The sequence below is a fragment of the Sciurus carolinensis genome, chromosome 2 (genome assembly GCF_902686445.1).
Source record: "Sciurus carolinensis chromosome 2, mSciCar1.2, whole genome shotgun sequence".
In the NCBI taxonomy this organism is placed as follows: Eukaryota; Metazoa; Chordata; class Mammalia; order Rodentia; family Sciuridae; genus Sciurus; species Sciurus carolinensis.
Window position 1 is genome coordinate 168,143,848 of NC_062214.1, and position 17,123 is coordinate 168,160,970.

The 17,123-nt window shown below is 38.8% G+C and overlaps 1 protein-coding gene and 2 non-coding genes across 4 annotated transcripts in view; 1 reads left to right on the forward strand and 2 right to left on the reverse strand.

The window, feature by feature from the left end:
- Nucleotides 1-7,174: 7,174 nt before the first annotated feature.
- Nucleotides 7,175-7,248, reverse strand: Trnag-acc (transfer RNA glycine (anticodon ACC)). Its single transcript has one exon. It is a non-coding gene; the product is annotated as a tRNA-Gly (tRNA).
- A 3,570-nt stretch (nucleotides 7,249-10,818) lies between these two features.
- Exd2 (exonuclease 3'-5' domain containing 2) overlaps nucleotides 10,819-17,123 on the forward strand; it is a 43,663-nt gene continuing 37,358 nt past the window's right edge. Inside the window, exons 1-2 of one of the 2 annotated variants that reach the window (XM_047542376.1) lie at nucleotides 10,888-10,903; nucleotides 15,424-15,529. The gene's annotated coding sequence lies outside the window, so the exon portion shown is untranslated. Of the gene's footprint in view, nucleotides 10,904-15,423; nucleotides 15,530-17,123 lie in introns of both variants that reach the window. The other variant, XM_047542375.1, reaches the window with a different exon arrangement.
- On the reverse strand, nucleotides 14,085-14,159 carry Trnat-ugu (transfer RNA threonine (anticodon UGU)). Its single transcript has one exon. It is a non-coding gene; the product is annotated as a tRNA-Thr (tRNA).

Consider the following 17,123-nt stretch of genomic DNA (forward strand, 5'->3'; position numbering starts at 1 on the left):
TTGAAGAACATTGTGCTAAGTGAAATAAGCGAATCTCACAAAACGAAAGGTCAAAAGGTTATTTCTCTGATAGGTGGATGATGATACATAATGGGGAGGAGGGGGTAAGGGAAGAATGGAGGAAGGATGGATTGTGTAGAGGGAAATGAGGGGTGGGGAGAGGGTGGGGGGAAGGAAATATAGAATAAGACAACCATTATTACCCTATGTACATGTATGATTACACAAACTGTGTGACTCTACTTTGTGTACAATCAGAGAAATGAAAGTTGTACTCCATTTGTGTACAATGAATCAAAAATAATAATTAAAAAAGTATATGCCATCCTACTTTCAGACTCTCTGAATTTGACTATTCTAGTTACCTCATATAAGTAGGAACGCAATATGTGTTCTTTTGTGTCTGGTTTATTTCAATTGGCATGTTTTCCAGGTTCATTAATATTGTAGCAAGTGTCAAAATTACATTCCTTTTGTTTTTTTAATTAGCATGGATCTTTTTTGTTTGTTTCATTTTTTTTAAATTATTTGTTCTAATTAGTTACACATAACAGCAGAATGGATTTCGACTCATTGTACACAAACAACGCACAACTTTTCATTTCTGAGGTAGCACATGATGTAGAGTCATACCATTCATGCGATCATACACGTACCTAAGGTAGTAATGTCTGTCTCATTTCACCATCTTTCCCACCTCCAGACCTCCTCCTCTCCCCCCACTCCCCTCTGTCCAATCTAAAGTTCCTCCATTTTTCCCTTGCTCCCCGCCCATTATGGATCAGCGTCCACATATCATAAAAAACATCTGACCTTTGTTTTGGGGGGATTGGTTTATTTCCCTTAGCATTCTTCAACTTCATCCATTTACTTGCAAATGCCATAATTTCATTCTTCTTTAAGGTTTAATAATATTCCACTATCCATTTATCTATTGAAGGGCTTCTGGATTGATTCCACCATTTAGCTATTGAGCTGCTATAAACATTGATGTGGCTGTGTTACTGTAGTGTGCTGGTCTTAAGTCCTTTGGATATAGATGGAAGAGTGGGCTAGCTGGGTCAAATGGTGGTTCCATTCCAAGTTTTCTAAGAAATCTCCATTCTGCTTTCCAGAGTGGTTTCACCAATTTGCAGTTCCATCAGCAATGTATGAGTGTACCTTTTCCTCCACATCTTTGCCAACGCTTGTTGTTGCTTGTATTCTTGATAATTGCCATTCTGAATATGGGCTATCTTTTTAAAATATATATATATATTTAGTTGTGAATGGACACAATACCTTTATTTTATTTATTTATTTTTATGTGGTGCTGAGGATTGAACCCCATGCCTCACATGTGCTAGGCAAGCACTCTATCACTGAGCTACAGCCCCAACCCTGAAAACATTTTTAAAAGAGGTAAAATTATGACTCTCATACATACATGAAGCTAATATGGGTCAAAGATTTTTATTTAATGCCCTAATTGAGGGAACCAGAAAAGCTACTACAATCAGTTCAAAGGAAAATCCAAAAGACCAGACTGATATATAAATCTATCAGAAATGCTGAAATCAATTTTATTTTCTGTTTTAATTTTATTTTTTAATCAATTTTCTTAGTAGATGCAAAGCTGGCTCATTACACAGTAGGGGAGAGAAGTCAATGGAAACTCCCCTGAACAGAATTCATTTGCATGTCTGAAGATAATACTTATGTTATTATCGGTTTCCTACAAGTTAGCTTCTAGTTCTTCAGAGTTGTTAAATATCTCAAAGACAATGAAAGACATAAACCTCATTGAATCTGATAAGCAAGAAGGGTAGACTCAAAACAGTGCAGGATTTTCCACTTCCTTTCTGAGTGTGTGTGTGTGTGTATTTACATTTATATGTGTGTATATATATATATATATATATTTTTTTTTTTTTTTTGGCAGTCCTGGGGGGCACACTGAGCTACATACATCTCGGCCCTTTCTATTTTTTTAAATTTTGAGACAGTGTCTTGCTAAGTTGCTGAGGCTAACCTTGAACTTATGATCCTCCTGCCTCAGCTTCTCCAGTTGCTGGGATTACGGGTGTACACCACCATACCTGTCAGCACTTCCCAATAATCTTTCAGTCTATTTAAAAGTTGTTCACACTTTCACTTTCATCCTTCTGTATGCCTCATCCCTTGCTGCAAGATGGCAATGAATTTTTGATACAGGATCATAACAAAACAAAACATTATTAAAGATTTTTTCTTTAACAGTTGGCTTCTAACATGAGTTGCTGATTTAGGGGAGTCAGTCAGGAATTTCAAAAGTAAGTGATTTTCACTGAATCCTCATTTTCAGTAGGGCACCCTCTCCTTAACTCGACAAGCTATCCTCTGCCCTCTTCAGGATATCAGTCCTGAGTCTTCAGAGGGCAGGAGGGATGGTCATTAGGGAGCTGGAGAGGAAACCTTGCAGTGTAAAGCTTCTGAAATATACTTTGAATTGTTAAGTTATGGACACCATTGTTTTGGACTGTTCCTGCACCAAGTCCTAACAGACTAGAACAAATCAAGAGTCAGTCATACTAACTACCATGTAGCCAAATTGAAACTTTTCTTTCTTTTTTTTTAGCCCGGGGGCACTCTGTCACTGAGCTACACTCCCAACTTTTTTTTTATTGTTGTTGTTTGAGATGGTCTTGCTAAATTGCTCAAACTTGTAATCCTCCTGCCTCAGCCTTCTTAGTTGCTGGGATTACAGGTGTCTGTCACTGTTCTTGGCTAAATTTAAGCTTTAAGGAAGCAGATAGGTCCCCAGACTAATTTTTTTCCCTGAAAACAGGAGATTCCAGTCTGAGACAGTGTAATAAGGAAGTCCCTTTTGCTTTAGTCTTTACAATAATGTAACTTGAAGTGAACTGATGTTAACCAATCCAATTTTTTTTCTATAGTTCTCATTTTACAAAATCCACATCCTGCCAGGCACAGGGATCAGCTGCTGTAATCCCAAGAGCAGGAGGATGGTGAGTTCAAAGTCAGCCTCAGAAACTTTGCAAGGCCCTAAGCAACTAAGTGAGACCCTCTCTCTAATACGGCTGGGGATATGGCTCAGTGGTAAAGCACTCCTGTGTTCAATCCCTGGTACCAGAAAAAAACCGCCCACCTCCTGCCATTGCCAGTGGGAGCCTTATTCTATTTTGTAGAAAGGAGGATGCCCAGACTCATGGACCATAAATAAAAGCGAATTCAATCTATAACCAAATTTGTTGCAATTTTGTCTTGACAGAGACAATTACTTGAATTTTAGTCCCAACTCTACCTTTGCATCTCCAGGTACCTGATGCTGCCAGCTCTTAAGGCAAATCAGGCTTGCTCTTGCTCTTGTTCACTTTGAGAGTAAATTTGCTAAATCAGTTCCCACTATCCTCTTATTTTCCAGCTTCCAAAATGTTAGTGATTGGATCTCCTTTTTTGTTCTCTGAGTCAGATTATATCAACAGAAAATACTCAGCCATATATGACAATAGAACTCTGGCCTATAAGCTCTGTAGCAATTGGCCAGCACGATCATGATTTGGTCAATGAGTCAGCATCCCAATATTTTGCCCCCCATCCCTACTTCCAGGTCAGGTCAGGACCAACCCAAGAAAACTCAATCAATCATATAAGAAACCTGGTTTCTGGTAAGCTCAACTCCAGTTTCCCCTTGATAATAATTGCCAAACAGCATATCTGAAACCCCCTGCGTGCTGTCCAGTTTCTGCCAAACTTGAGTATGAGAGTTGACCTTGACGAGAAGCCTGAATAGCCTGCTTTCATTTGGGTGGTCCTCATCTTTTTGACTTTGAAGTTTTATGTTTTGGAGGGATTTCAATGTTTTAGAGGAATTTCAGGAGGAAGTGTTATATGTGGCTCAATTCATCGTTTTCAACTGCAAGTCTTTTTCTGTGCTCTTTCCTTTGTGACCCAGATGCCAGTTGGCCACGCTTCACTCTCTAGTTCCAACAGCCCTGAAATAAACTTCGTTATATGTTCTTGCAAACCTGGATGCAGAATTCATTATCTGTTCAAATTCCTCCAAGGAATCTGCAGGAACATAAGCATTAGGGAAGGAGAGACACTTTTCTGAGCCTTTCCTATGGTAGACAGAAGATGAAGTTATATAACATTCACATACACCAAAGCAAGAACACAAACTCAATTCCCCAAATGCCTTAAACATTTCTTTCTTCCTCCAAATCTCTCTTCTGTGGATATCTTCTCTTTTCTCCCAAGAAGTCTGGAGCCTTGCTGACTATCTCTGATTGATCCCCTGAGCCTTTAAATTCCTTATCCCTTTGCCTACAAAGCTTCGGCTCAGCCTTTCAGTCTGCCTTCAATATACCACTCCCTGCAGAATGAAAGGAATGCAGACTCACCAGGCTTTCAACCCCCGTTGTGTGTGTGTGTGTGTGTGTGTGTGTGTGTGTGTGTGTACATGTGAGTGTGTCTTTTCCTCATTCTAAGGGGACTTCATGAACATCTTCTAAATTACTATGGGTATCTCTCCCAAGAGGTAATCTCATTCCAGTTCTATAGGAGGAAAAAAGTTCTCCACGTCTCTAAATCACCAGAAAAAGATACCTTTTCTCACTGGCTAACAGTCTTTTTGTTTCCAACTAGCTTCTAAGCTTCTTTCTTTAACCTTTATTTTTTTATTTTGGTGCATTATAATTACACATAATGGTAGGTTTCTAAGCTTCTTGAGTGCACAGATAATAGCTACTCAAAAGTTATGAGTTACCCTCTCTGCATAGTAACAAACAATATTATGAAAGTTCATAGAAGAAAGGATGGATAGAATCTTAATGGAAGCAAAGAGGATTTTCAGAAAGTGTCTATTAGGTGGTGGCTTCTCTGAGTTTGGTCTTGTATTTTCAACATACTAAACAAATCCAATAAAGGACTTCTACCTTTATTGTGTATCTTCAGTTCTGGGTACTTTATTAAATTGACTGGTGTGGCATGCATTCGTTATTAATATCTTTAGTTTCCACATCAATCAGGGATTAGGTTCCACCACTGGTAACAAAGACTTGTCTACAGTGGCCTTTAAAAAGAATTAGTTACTTTCCCATGAAAAAGAAATCCGCAGGCAGGTAGTTCAGGGTTAGTATGGAAACTACACAGGGCATCCAGGATCCAGGCAGCTTCTCAATTCCACCTTCCTAAGGACCCGGCTTCCACCTTCATATTGATACTTGGTGACAGAGAGCTATTGGAGCTCCAACCATCAGGTCCTTTTTTCTTTTCTTTTTTGGTGGTGCTGGGGATTGAACCCAGTGCTTCACACATGCTGGGTATAGACTCAACCATTGAGCTACACTCCCAGTCCAGTCCTGGTTTAAACAAGGAAGAAGGGGAAGGGCAATGACAAAGGGCAAATAAAGTTCATGAAGATGCCCATTCCCCTTTCAGGGAAAAATACAAAAAATCCCATGCAGAAGCTTCTGCTTATACCTCAATGGCCAGCACTTAATTACATGGCCACACCTACTGCCGATGGAGACAAAAAAAGTGTATTAAAAAAATGCAATTAAAAATGTCTCTTTCCCTTTCTTTTTTAAAACTTTTCTTAGTTGTAGATGGACATAATACCTTTATTTTATTAATTTATTTTATGTGGTGCTGAGGATCTAACCCTGTGCCTCACATGTGCTAGGCAAGGGCTCTACCGCTGAGTCACAACGCAGCCCTGTCTGCTTTACTTTCATCACTAATCAGAAAGAGAGATTAGATATTGGGTGGGCAATGGCACTTCCTGTTACAGTTCCTCTTGAATTTTCTGTATACAATGTCCCATGAGTCCATAGCCCAGTGCTTGGCCTTGAGTTGTCTTTAGAATCAATTAGTAAATGATTAAAGAATTTTAGAGATCAAACAGTTCACAGAATGACTTTTTTAAAAAAAAAACTAATTGACTTTATTTCTGAAGCAGTTTTAGGTTGATAGAAAATTTGGACAGAAAGTACAGAAAGTTCCTAGATGCCTCACCCTCCACACACTATTTCTCCTATTAGGGACATCTTGCATTAGTATTATACTTTCGTTACAACGTTATGCCAATACTGTGTGTGTGTGTGTGTGTGTGTGTGTGTGTGTGTGTGTGTGGTGCTGGGGACTGAACCCAAGAGTCTTGCCTATGCTGAGCATGCAATCTGCCACTGAGCTCTTCTACCCTCAGCTCCTTGATACATTAGTTAATTCTGTAGTTTACTTTAGAATTCATTATGTTGCACAGTTGTATGGATTTTGACAAATGTAGAATGTCATGCATCTGCCATTATGTCATCATTTCTTTCTTTCTTTTCTATTTTTTTGGTACTGGGGTTTGAACCCCAGAACACTTTACCACTGAGTCACATCCCCAGTACTTTTTATTTTCTTCCTTGAGACAGGGTCTCCCTAAGTTGCTGAAGCAGGCCTCAACTTGTGATCCTTCTACCTCAGTCTCCCACGTCACTAGGACTACAGGTTTGTCTCACTGCAGCAGACTATAATAGTTTCACTGTCCTAAAAATGCCCTGTGCTCCACCTATCTATCTATCACTCCTTTCTTCTCCACAAACCTTGGCAACCACTGGTCCTTTTATTAACTTTATATAGCTTTGCCTTTCCTAGAATGTCAGATTGTTGAAACCATACAGTATATAAATCTTTTCAGACTGGCTTCTTTCACTTAGCAATATACATTTGTTTCCTCCATGTTTTTTTTTTTTTTTTTTTTTTTTTTTTGTTTTGTTTTTTTTGCGTGTGTGACTTGAAAGTTTATTTCATTTTTACTGCTAAATAATATTCCCTTGTTAGGATGTACCACCGTTTGGATATCCAATTCCTATTGAAAGGCATCTTGGTTGTTCCAACTTGTGAATAAAGTTGCTACATACATGTTCACATGCACTTTTCATATTTTTTACTGGTACATAATATTTGTATACAATGGTGTGAACATTTTTTGTGGAACTATGTTTCAACTCACTTAGGCAAGTACCTAGTAGTGTGATTGCTGGATGCCATGCTGTGACTTTATTAACTTTAGTAAGAAACTGAAAAACCGTCTTCAGAAGTTGCTGTACCATTTTGTGTTTCACCAATAAAGAATGAGCATTCCAATGCTCCACATTCTCAGCAGCATTTGGTGTTGTCAGTATTTGGTACTTTTTTTTTTTCGTAGAGCAGTACTGGGGATTGAACCCAAGGCTTCGTGCATGGTAGGCAAGCACTCTACCACTGAGCTACAGCCCCAGTCCAATATTTTGGGTTTTAACCATTCTAACAGGTGTACACAAGTACCTAATTTTTTAAAAATATTTTTAGTTGTAGAAGGACATAATAACTTTATATTTATTTATTTAATGCAGTAGTGAGGCTCAAACCCAGTGCTTCACACATTCTAGGAAAGCACTGTACCACTGAGCCACAACCCCAACCTCCTAATTTTTATTTCAGTTTGTAGTTCCTTAATGATATGTGGTCAATAGAGAATCTTCTTTGTGTTTATTTGTATATCATCTGTATGTTCTTTGTTGAGCTGTCCGTTCAGATTTTTTGCCGATGCTTTGTTTGTTTTATGTACTGGGGATGGAACCCAAGGGTGTCTACTACTGAGCTACATCCCCAACTCTTTTTATGTTTTATTTTGAGATGGGGTTTCACTATACAAGTTCGTTGTGTATTTTGGATATCAATCCTTTATCAGATATGTGTTTTATAAATATTTTCTTCCAGTGTGTGGTTTGTCTTTTCATTCTCTTGTATTACTAATTTGTTGGCATAAAGTTGTTTGCTATATTTTTAATTTTCTTAAATCGCTGCTATATTTTATGTCTTCTTTCATATTATTATTTATTAGATGCTGCTTCTCTCTTATCCATATGAATCTCACAGAATTTTGTTTTCTCTTTAGTCTTTTTAAAGTATTAACTTTCATTTTATTGTCCATCTCTATTGCGTCTTTTTCTATTTTATTAATTTATTTTTCAGTCTGTTGTCTTCTACTATTTTGAATGTATTGTTTCACTTTTTTCTAAGGTATTAAGCAGGTCACTTATAGAATTAACATTTAATCTTTCTAATTTTCTAGTGTAAAGACATATAATGTTGTTACTTTGCCAAAATGTATCCTATACATTTTGATAAACAGCATTTTTTTATATGATCTGGGGATCAATCCAGGGCCTCACACATTGTAAGTATGTGCTCTACCACTGAGCTACAAACCCAGATCTAAATAGTATATTCATTACCACAAAATATACTATCATAAATTCCATAGTGATTTTTTTTGACCTTTTGGTCATTTAGAAGTTTTTAAAATTTCTAAATATGTAGAGTTTTAAAAATGATCATTTTATTGTTGATTTCTAAATTATAATATGGTCATAGAATGCAGTTTGTATGGATAGCATTTTTTTTTCTTTTTGCAATTTGCAGATAGTTGCTCAATGACTTAAATCGAAATTGATTTTCTTAAATCTTCCTTGTATATTTGAAAAGTATTTTTTTGTGCATGTGGGTGCATAGTTACAAACATCCTTAGAAAAGGTTAACTAATTGTTGGAAACATTTCCACAAGGACTGGTGATTCTTGAGAGATTTATTTTTTTTTATTTAAGAGTTAGGCTTGCTGGGCCTGGTGCATGCCTATAACCCGAGCAGTTCTGGAGGCCAAGGTAGGAGGACCTCGAGTTCAAAGGCAGTCTCAGCAAAAGCGAGGCCCTAAGCAACTCAGCAAGGCTGTGTCTCCAAATAAAATATAAAAAAGAGCTGGGGATGTGGCTCAGTGGTTAAGTGCCCCTGGGTTCAATCTCAGGTACAAAAAGAAAGAGTGAGGCACTTAAAAGGCTTATTAGAATTTTTGTTTTCACACATGGAGCTTTTGGCTGGGGCTTCAACATAAAGTGATAGGTTATGGATCCACTCAGCTCATTATTATTCCCCCCAAATGTCAATATTCTGCCATTCTAATCTAATATTTCTGTTTTTTCTATGTGCAGTACTGGGGATTGAACTCAGGGGTGCTGTACCACTGATCTACATCCCTTGCTCTTTTTATTTTGTATTTTGAGACAAGATTTCGCTAAATTGCTGAGGCTGACCTTGAACTTGTGATCCTTTTGCTTCAGCCTACCCAGTAGCTGAGATTATAGGCGTGTGCCACCACGCCCCTTTACCGTCATTTAAAAACCATTTGATTGAAATACATATGCATTCAAAAAAGTTCCCACGGGCTGGGGGGATAGCTCAGCTGGTAGAGTGCTTGCCTCGCAAGCACAAGGCCCTGAGTTCGATCCCCAGTACCACAAAAAAAAAAAAAAAAAAAAAAAAAAAAAGTTCCCACAAATGTGCAACCTGAACACACATGTAAATCAGAATTCAGATTAAGAAACAACACATTGACAGCACTTCAGGAGCATCCTCAAGTTCCGTTCCAGTTAATAATACTCCTTCAAGATCAATCACTACACTTCTAACAGCATGCACATTCAGGCAGGGTTCACTTTGGGCATATTACAAAGTGTGGGTACTGAGGGTTCTTTTTTTTTTTTTTTTTTTGTACATGACCTCTTGAATTTATGGGCATATAACTAGGAGTGAAATTGTTGGGAAAAGTTTTAGTTGACATTTATGGCCAAAGAGTTTAAGTAATTGCAACAATTTATATTCTCTTCAGGAGACTATGTTTCCTTATTGCTCCACAATCTAAACTAGGGATTTTCTGTCTTTTTCATTTTAGTCATTCTGGGGGGTAAACAGTGATACATCAGTGTGGTTTTCAGTTGTATTTCCTATTTATAGAGTGCTTTTTTTAAAGTTGTTTCAAGAAGGAACAGACAAAATGCAGTGAGTTAATCTTCTATATTTGCTGGAAATTTCCTGTTTATGGCTATTTATCTAATAGGGACTTGGAACCTTTTTCTCTGTATTAGAGGAAACATAGTATAGACGATGAGGGCAACACAATTCACAATTATATGTGAGGCAGCTAATATATACTATACTGAGAATTGATTCCAAGATCCAATGCTTACTTGCTGAGACACTTTGACAAAGTTATTGACCTTTCTCCCATTTTATTCAAAATGGCACTCTTATTAGTGCCACATTGTGGAGTTAAGGATTAAATGACAAAAAATAAATAAAATGCTTTGAAAAATTCCTAGCACACTGAGCAAGCACATAGTCAACAAATGGCAGCTATTATTATACTTTATATTGGTTATTTATGCACATCTCATTTTTCCTTCTGCTTTACACAGTTCATGACAAAGGAATAGCAAAGAGCTAATAAAGACTTAATGGTTTAATATATAAATATTATATACTTATATAATACATAAATCAAAGGTATGGTTATTGTTATAAAAGATGGCATAAATTATTAATGGCTACAGGATAATATGCATTGCTAATGAAGAATACATTATTTAAATAAACTGTCTCTCCTATTCACTGTCACATTTAAGAAGTTAAGAAAATTAATGTAGTAGAGAAACACTACCCAGGATAATAAAGAATGAAAATTAGGTGTTTTACATTGCATCTGTCAGAGCTCTCTAGGCTTCTCTCTCCAAAACAAAAATGAAAAAAACTACAATATCACCCCAGAAACAAAAGCACCACTTTCCTGAAAAGACGTTACCCCTTCCAACTTTAATAGTCCTTTTGTTCAACAGTGTAGAAGCTGAAGAGGTCACAGTTGTCTCAGCAGCTTCCGTACAAGATGGCGTTTCCCATCCCCGCACTCCAACGGGGGTTACATCCTCCTCGCCTGCAGTTGTACCGGAAGTGGTTACGGTCCTAGTGGATCCGGGTGGGTGAGGCAGGCGGTCGCGAAGGTTCCAGCTTTTCAGTGAGAGGTGAGGTGCCGCAGGTGTTCAGGCCGTGTCTGAGGCCGCAGGTAAGTGAAGCTGAGGGATTAGCGAAGCTTTCACTGTTCCTGTGTACCGGGCGGAGGAGGTTTTCAGTGCCGACAGAAAGGGTAGTGATGGTGATGTTGGTGGCATCACTGTGTGCGTGGGCGAGTGATTTGCGGGGAACACGCCGTCCCCAAGCGAGTTGGCCCTGCCCCTCTCCCCGCCCTCGGGCGCGGCCTCCCGGTATCCTCAACCCCAGGGCGGGGGCGGATCAGCATCCAGGTGCGCCGGGAGACTCCGGTCCGGCCGGTAGTCCCCAGGCTCGCCCCAGGTCGCCCTCCCGATCCCTTGTTCCCAGTTTGAGAGTATCTGCCAAGCCCTCGGGGCTCCTTGACCCAATCAGCTGAAAAGGAGGCCGTGCCGCCGCCCCGCCAACTCCTCGGCCCCCGGTGCTCCTGGCATCCACCGCTACAGTTCCCTCCCCTGGATTCAGGGGGACCAACCCCACACCCATCACCTGCCGGACCTTGCCGCTTCTGTGGGCCTTGCTTGGAGCCGCTCGTTCGCTTGTTCATATTCGCAAGAACGAGAACCTTCATAGTTACTTGTTATCCGAACGAGAACCTTCATAATTTATTATAAAACTGACACCGGCACGTTTAAGTACCAACGAACCAAGCCATTATACGCTGTCTGGTTCAGACACATTCCTTCAATAAGCCCACCTACCTATGACTTAGGTGGGGGACTGCAATGGAAAGCCTTTATTTATGTTTTGTTTTCGTGGTGCTGGGGATTGAACCCAGGGCCTCACAAGTACCAGGCAAGCGCTCTACCGCTGAGCCACATCCCCAGCTCTGAGAGGTTTTGTTAATTATCTGCATTAGAAAGTGCGGGAGAAAAGCGGTTTAATGGAGGGGGGCGAGGGAAATGATTAAATTTGGTCTAGTTTAAATTGTTTTAAAAATGTGTCTTTTAAAACTTTATTGTAGTTGCACTACAAGCATACAATCTAGTACAAAAAAATCATGGAAAATTGTCTGTCGGTTTGTCTTTCTATCAGTGGCATTTTGCCACTGAGCTACATCCCTGATCTTTTTTTTATTTTGAGACAGGGTCTCGCTGAGTTGTCCATCCATGCTGACCTTGAACTTGCGATCCTAAGGCCTCTCCCTAGTAGCTGGAAAAATTATTAAACAAGACAGGTTCTCTATATATTTTTTGTTTGTTTTTAAAATTTTTATTTTTAGTCGTGGATGGACACAATACCTTTATTTTATTCATTTATTTATTTTTATGTGGTGCTGAGGATGGAACCCTGTGCTTCACATGTGCTAGGCAAGCACTGTACCACTGAGCTACAACCCCAGCCCTATTTTTTCTATTTATCTTCTTTTCCTTACTAGTCCTTTACCCAAAAGTAAGAACTGTAATCACTTTGGGTTGTATTTTTCTATTTCTTTTTTTTTTTGGTATTGGGGATTGAATTCAGAAAATTTGACCACTGAGCCACATCCCCAGCCCTAATTTATATTTTATTTGGAGACAGGGTTGCACTGAGTTGCTTAGGATTTTGATTTTGCTGAGGCTGGCTTTGAACTCATGATTCTCCTTCCTCAGCCTCCCTAACCACTGGGATTACAGGCGTGTGCTGCCACTCCAAGCTGTATTTCTTTTTCTTTACATTTATTGGCAAGTGTGTATACATCGTATGTGAGATATGTATTTGTAAGATTTTGTGTTAAAACTTCACAGATGTGTATTTTTAAAAACAAATATAGCATATTGTCCATATTCTGCAACTTGATGTTTTGTGCTTAAAATGAGTCTCGAGGGCTGGGGTTGTGGCTCAGTGAAAGAGCGCTTGCCTAGCATGTGTGAGGCACTGGCTTTGATTCTTAGCACGGCATATAAATAAATTTATAAAATAAAGGTTTATCAACATCTAAAAAAATGAATCCTGAAATATTCTTTCGTCACTGTGTAGACATCAACCTATTCATTCTTTCTGTTACGTTCCATAGTACTTTAGCATAGTGGAGTGTGTGAGCTGGGGTTCTGACTCAGTGCTAGTACACTAGCCTAGCATTCACAAGGTCCTGGGTTCGAGCCTCAGCACCACATTAAAAGGGAAATAAAGGTATTGTGTCCACCTATAACTAAAAAAAATAATAATTAAAAAAAAAAAACAGCGGAGTATGTGAAATTCCATATGTTGTTTCCAGTTTTCCACCGTTGGACACATGGCGTGCAAAGACCATCCTTCCACATGTCTCTGTGTGTCCTGGCGAGCATTTCTAAAGGATAGATTCATGTGGATGGAATTGCTGAATGGGAGGTGGACATTTAATAATGTCAAACTACTTACCAACAGTGTATAGTAAAAATACCCATTTCACACAGACACTCCCCCCCACCTCTCTCTCTTTCTCTCTCTCTCTATATATGTATATATGTATTTAAGTTGTAAATGGACACCATACCTTTATTTTATTTGTTGTATGTGGTGCTGAGGATCCCATATGTGGTGCAAATGCTCCACCATTGAGTCACAACCCCAGCTCCATCACACAGGCTCTTTTAAATATTTGATGATACAGTCTTTTTAAAATTTTTGCCAATCTGATGGATAGAAAATGCTCTCTTATTGCTATTTTAGTTTGTATTCCCCTAATTCCTAGTGAGATTGAGAATCTTTTCACAGTTGGCTATTTGTATTTCCTTTCTTGAGAATTGTTTCTGGTGGATTGACTTTTCCTTGTTGATTTATAGATACTGGATTTTAATCTCTTGTCATTTATATGTGTTTTAAATATTTACTCTCAACTTAGTACTCTTAAAAGTTGTTGCTTGTTGCTTAACTTTATGGCATCCTATTGAAACAAAGCTTTGCATCATATGTTTACATTAACCCGTCTTTTTTGTGTGTATTTGTGTTTTGTGGCTATCATTTCTTACCCCACTGGTTCTCAAAAAGGAGAGGTTTTGCTCCCTCAGGGGCCTGTTAGTGATGTCTGGAGACATTTTTTGGTTGTCCAGATGAAGGGGTGCTGTTATTATCACAGGGTGGGTAGAAGTCAGGGCTGCTGCTAAACATCCCACAATGCACAGGATAGCGCTCCCCAACGTGGAAATTTTCCAACCTAAAATGTCAGGTGTGCTGAGGTTAAAATATCCTTCTCTATTCTCAGACAGAGCAGGGTTTTCTTTTTTCTTTTTTTTTTTTGGGGGGGTGCTGGGGATCGAACCCAGGGCCTTGTGCTTACAAGGCAAGCACTCTACCAACTGAGCTATCTCCCCAGCCCCAGGGTTTTCTTTTATAACTATTTTTTCTCCAATAAATTGTACTTATATTCTTGAAGTTTTCTTTAATTTCTCTAGAATTGGTGTGTGTGCATGCATGTGTATAATTGTTATTTTCTAAACAATGTCATTTTGAATATCTGTCCACTCTTGAGCCATTAATCTGAAATGTCATATTTATTATATACTAATTTCTCACACACACAAGACCTGTTTCTTGACTCTGTTCTGTGGACTAATTTTCTGTATCGCTGGACCGCAATACCATAGCATCCTATAGTAAATTGTATGTCATACTTTCAATCTAGTAAATACTCCCACATGATTCTTTTACTGGAAATCACATAATTTGTCAGCTTATGTGTTCCCTCTGGGGTTTGAACCCAGAGGCACTTTACCACTGAATACATCCCCTGCCCTTTTTATTTTTTATTTTAAGACAGAGTCTTGCAAAGTTGCTGAAGGTTTCGTTAAGTTGCTGGGACTGGCCTTGAACTTGTGATTTTCCTGCCTCAATTGAGTTATTGGCATGCTCCAGTATTTTAAAAAACAGTATTTTCAGCTATTCTTGGTTTTCATTACAGATTAATTTTAGAATCAACTTGTCAAAACATTTTTCTGGCTTTATTCAGATGCATTTCATATGTTATATAGTTAATTCATTATTCAAACTGTACAATTCAGTGAATTTTAGTATATTCACAGAGTTGGGACACCACCACCACAGTCTAACTTTAGAACATTTTTATTACCCCCAGAGAAACTCATGCCCGTTTGCAGTCACTCCCTATTCCCTGCTCCCAGCGCCCTCGCTCTAGCCAGCCTCTCAGTGTTCTGTCTGTATAGATCTGAATATTTGTATACATAGAATAAAGCAAGACGTGGTCTTTTGTGGCTAGCTTCCTTCATTTAATGTTTTCAAGGTTCGTTCTGTTTTATTGCTGAATAATATTCCATCCAATGGTGCGTTTGTTTCCTAGGGCTGTAGGAACAAAGCAACACAAACTGGGTGACTGACAGGGTAAAGACATTCTTTCACAGTTCTGGTCATTAGGAAGGTGTTGGTGGGCCTGTGCCCTCTCCTGGGCTCTGGGGGAGTATCCTTCCTTGCCTCTTTCTAGCTCTGGTGGTTGTCGGCAGTCCATGGCCTTTCTTGATTTGCAGTTGCTTAGCTCCAGTTGCTGCATCTGTCATCACAAGTCTTCTTTCCTGCATGTTTGTCTTCACATTTGACTCCATGTCTCTTCTCCTCTTCCTATAGGATGCCAGTCATATGGGATTAAGAATCCATCCTACTCTAATAAGACCTCATCCTAATTTAATTACATCTGGAAAGACCCTGTTTCCAAATAAGGTCACATTCACAGGTATTGGGGGTTAGAACTTCAATATATCTTTTTGGGTGACACAGTTCAAGCCATAGCATGTAGACGCACTGCATTTTATATATTTCATCATCTAATGGACATTCGTGTTTCCACTTTGGGGCTATAAATAATGTTGCTATGAACTTTAGTGTAGGCATGTTTTCATTTCCCTTGGGTGTATGTCTGGGAGTGAAATTGCTGGGTCATATGATAAATTTTTTCTCCATATTTTTTGTTGGTGCATTATAATTATACATAATAGTGGAATTTGTTGTTACGTATGTGCATACAGTATAACAATATCACTTGGTTAATATTCCCAGTATTTCCCCTTTCTCTTTCCTCCTCCTTCCCACTGGTCCCCTTCCTCCCTCTACGGGTCTCCCTTCTTATTTTCATAAGATTCCCTACTTCCTCACCCCCTCCCACCTTTTTACACTCTATCTTCCACACATGAGAGAAAGCATAAGACCCCAGACTTTCTGAGTTTGGCTTATTTCACTTAACATGATGCTCTTAAGTTCTATCCATTTTCCTGCAAATGACATAATTTCATTTTTTTTTTTTTTGGCGGGGGGGGGGTGGCTACTAGGGATTGAACCCAGGGATGCTCAACACTGAGCCACATTCCCAGCTTTTTTTTTTTTTTTTTTTTTTTTTTTATTTAGAGACAGGGTCTTGCTGAGTTGCTTGGGCCTTGCTAAATTGCTGAGGCTGGCTTTGAACTCCTGATCTTCCTGCCTCAGCCTCCCAAGCCACTGGGATTACAGGTGTGCCATTGCACCCAACTCAGTTTTGTGGGGAGTACAGTACCAGGGATTGAACTCAGGGACACTCAACCACTGAGCCACATCCTCAACCCTATTTTGCATTTTATTTAGAGACAGGGTCTCACTGAGTTGCTTAATGCTTTGCTTTTGCTGAGTCTGGCTTTGAACTTGTGATCCTCCTGCCTCATCCTCCCAAGCTGCTGGGAATACTGGCAGGCGCCACCAAGCCCCAAAGTGTTTTATAATTTCTACTGTAGTCTTTTACCTCTTTGGTTAGATTTATCCTAAGGTTTCTTTTCTTCTTCTTCTTTTTTTTTTAGACTTTTGTAAATGGAATTGTTTTCATAATTTCTTTTTTAGTGAATTCATTGTTGGTGTGTAGGAAAGCTATTGTTTTTTGTATGTTGATTTTGTATCCTGTCATATGGTAACTTTTTTGACCATTTGAGGAACTGCTGGTCTGTTTTCCAATTAGCTGTACCATTTGACATTTCCACTGACAATGTTCGAGAGTTCTGATTTATTATTTTCAGTACTTATTATCTGTCTCTTTGAGTCATCCTGGTGGTGTGAAGTGATATTTCATTGTGGTTTTGATTTGTATTCTCCTAATAGCTAAAGATGTGGGGCATCTTTTCATGTGCTTATTGGCCATGTCTCTATTTCCTTTCAAATGTCTATTCATATCTTTAATCTGTTTTTAAATCAGTTTATTTACTTTTTTATTATTGAGTTATAAGAGGTTTTTTAAAAAATATTCTAGATATGTACCTTTATCAGTTATATGATATGCAAATATTTTCTTCCATTGTTTGGGTTGTCTT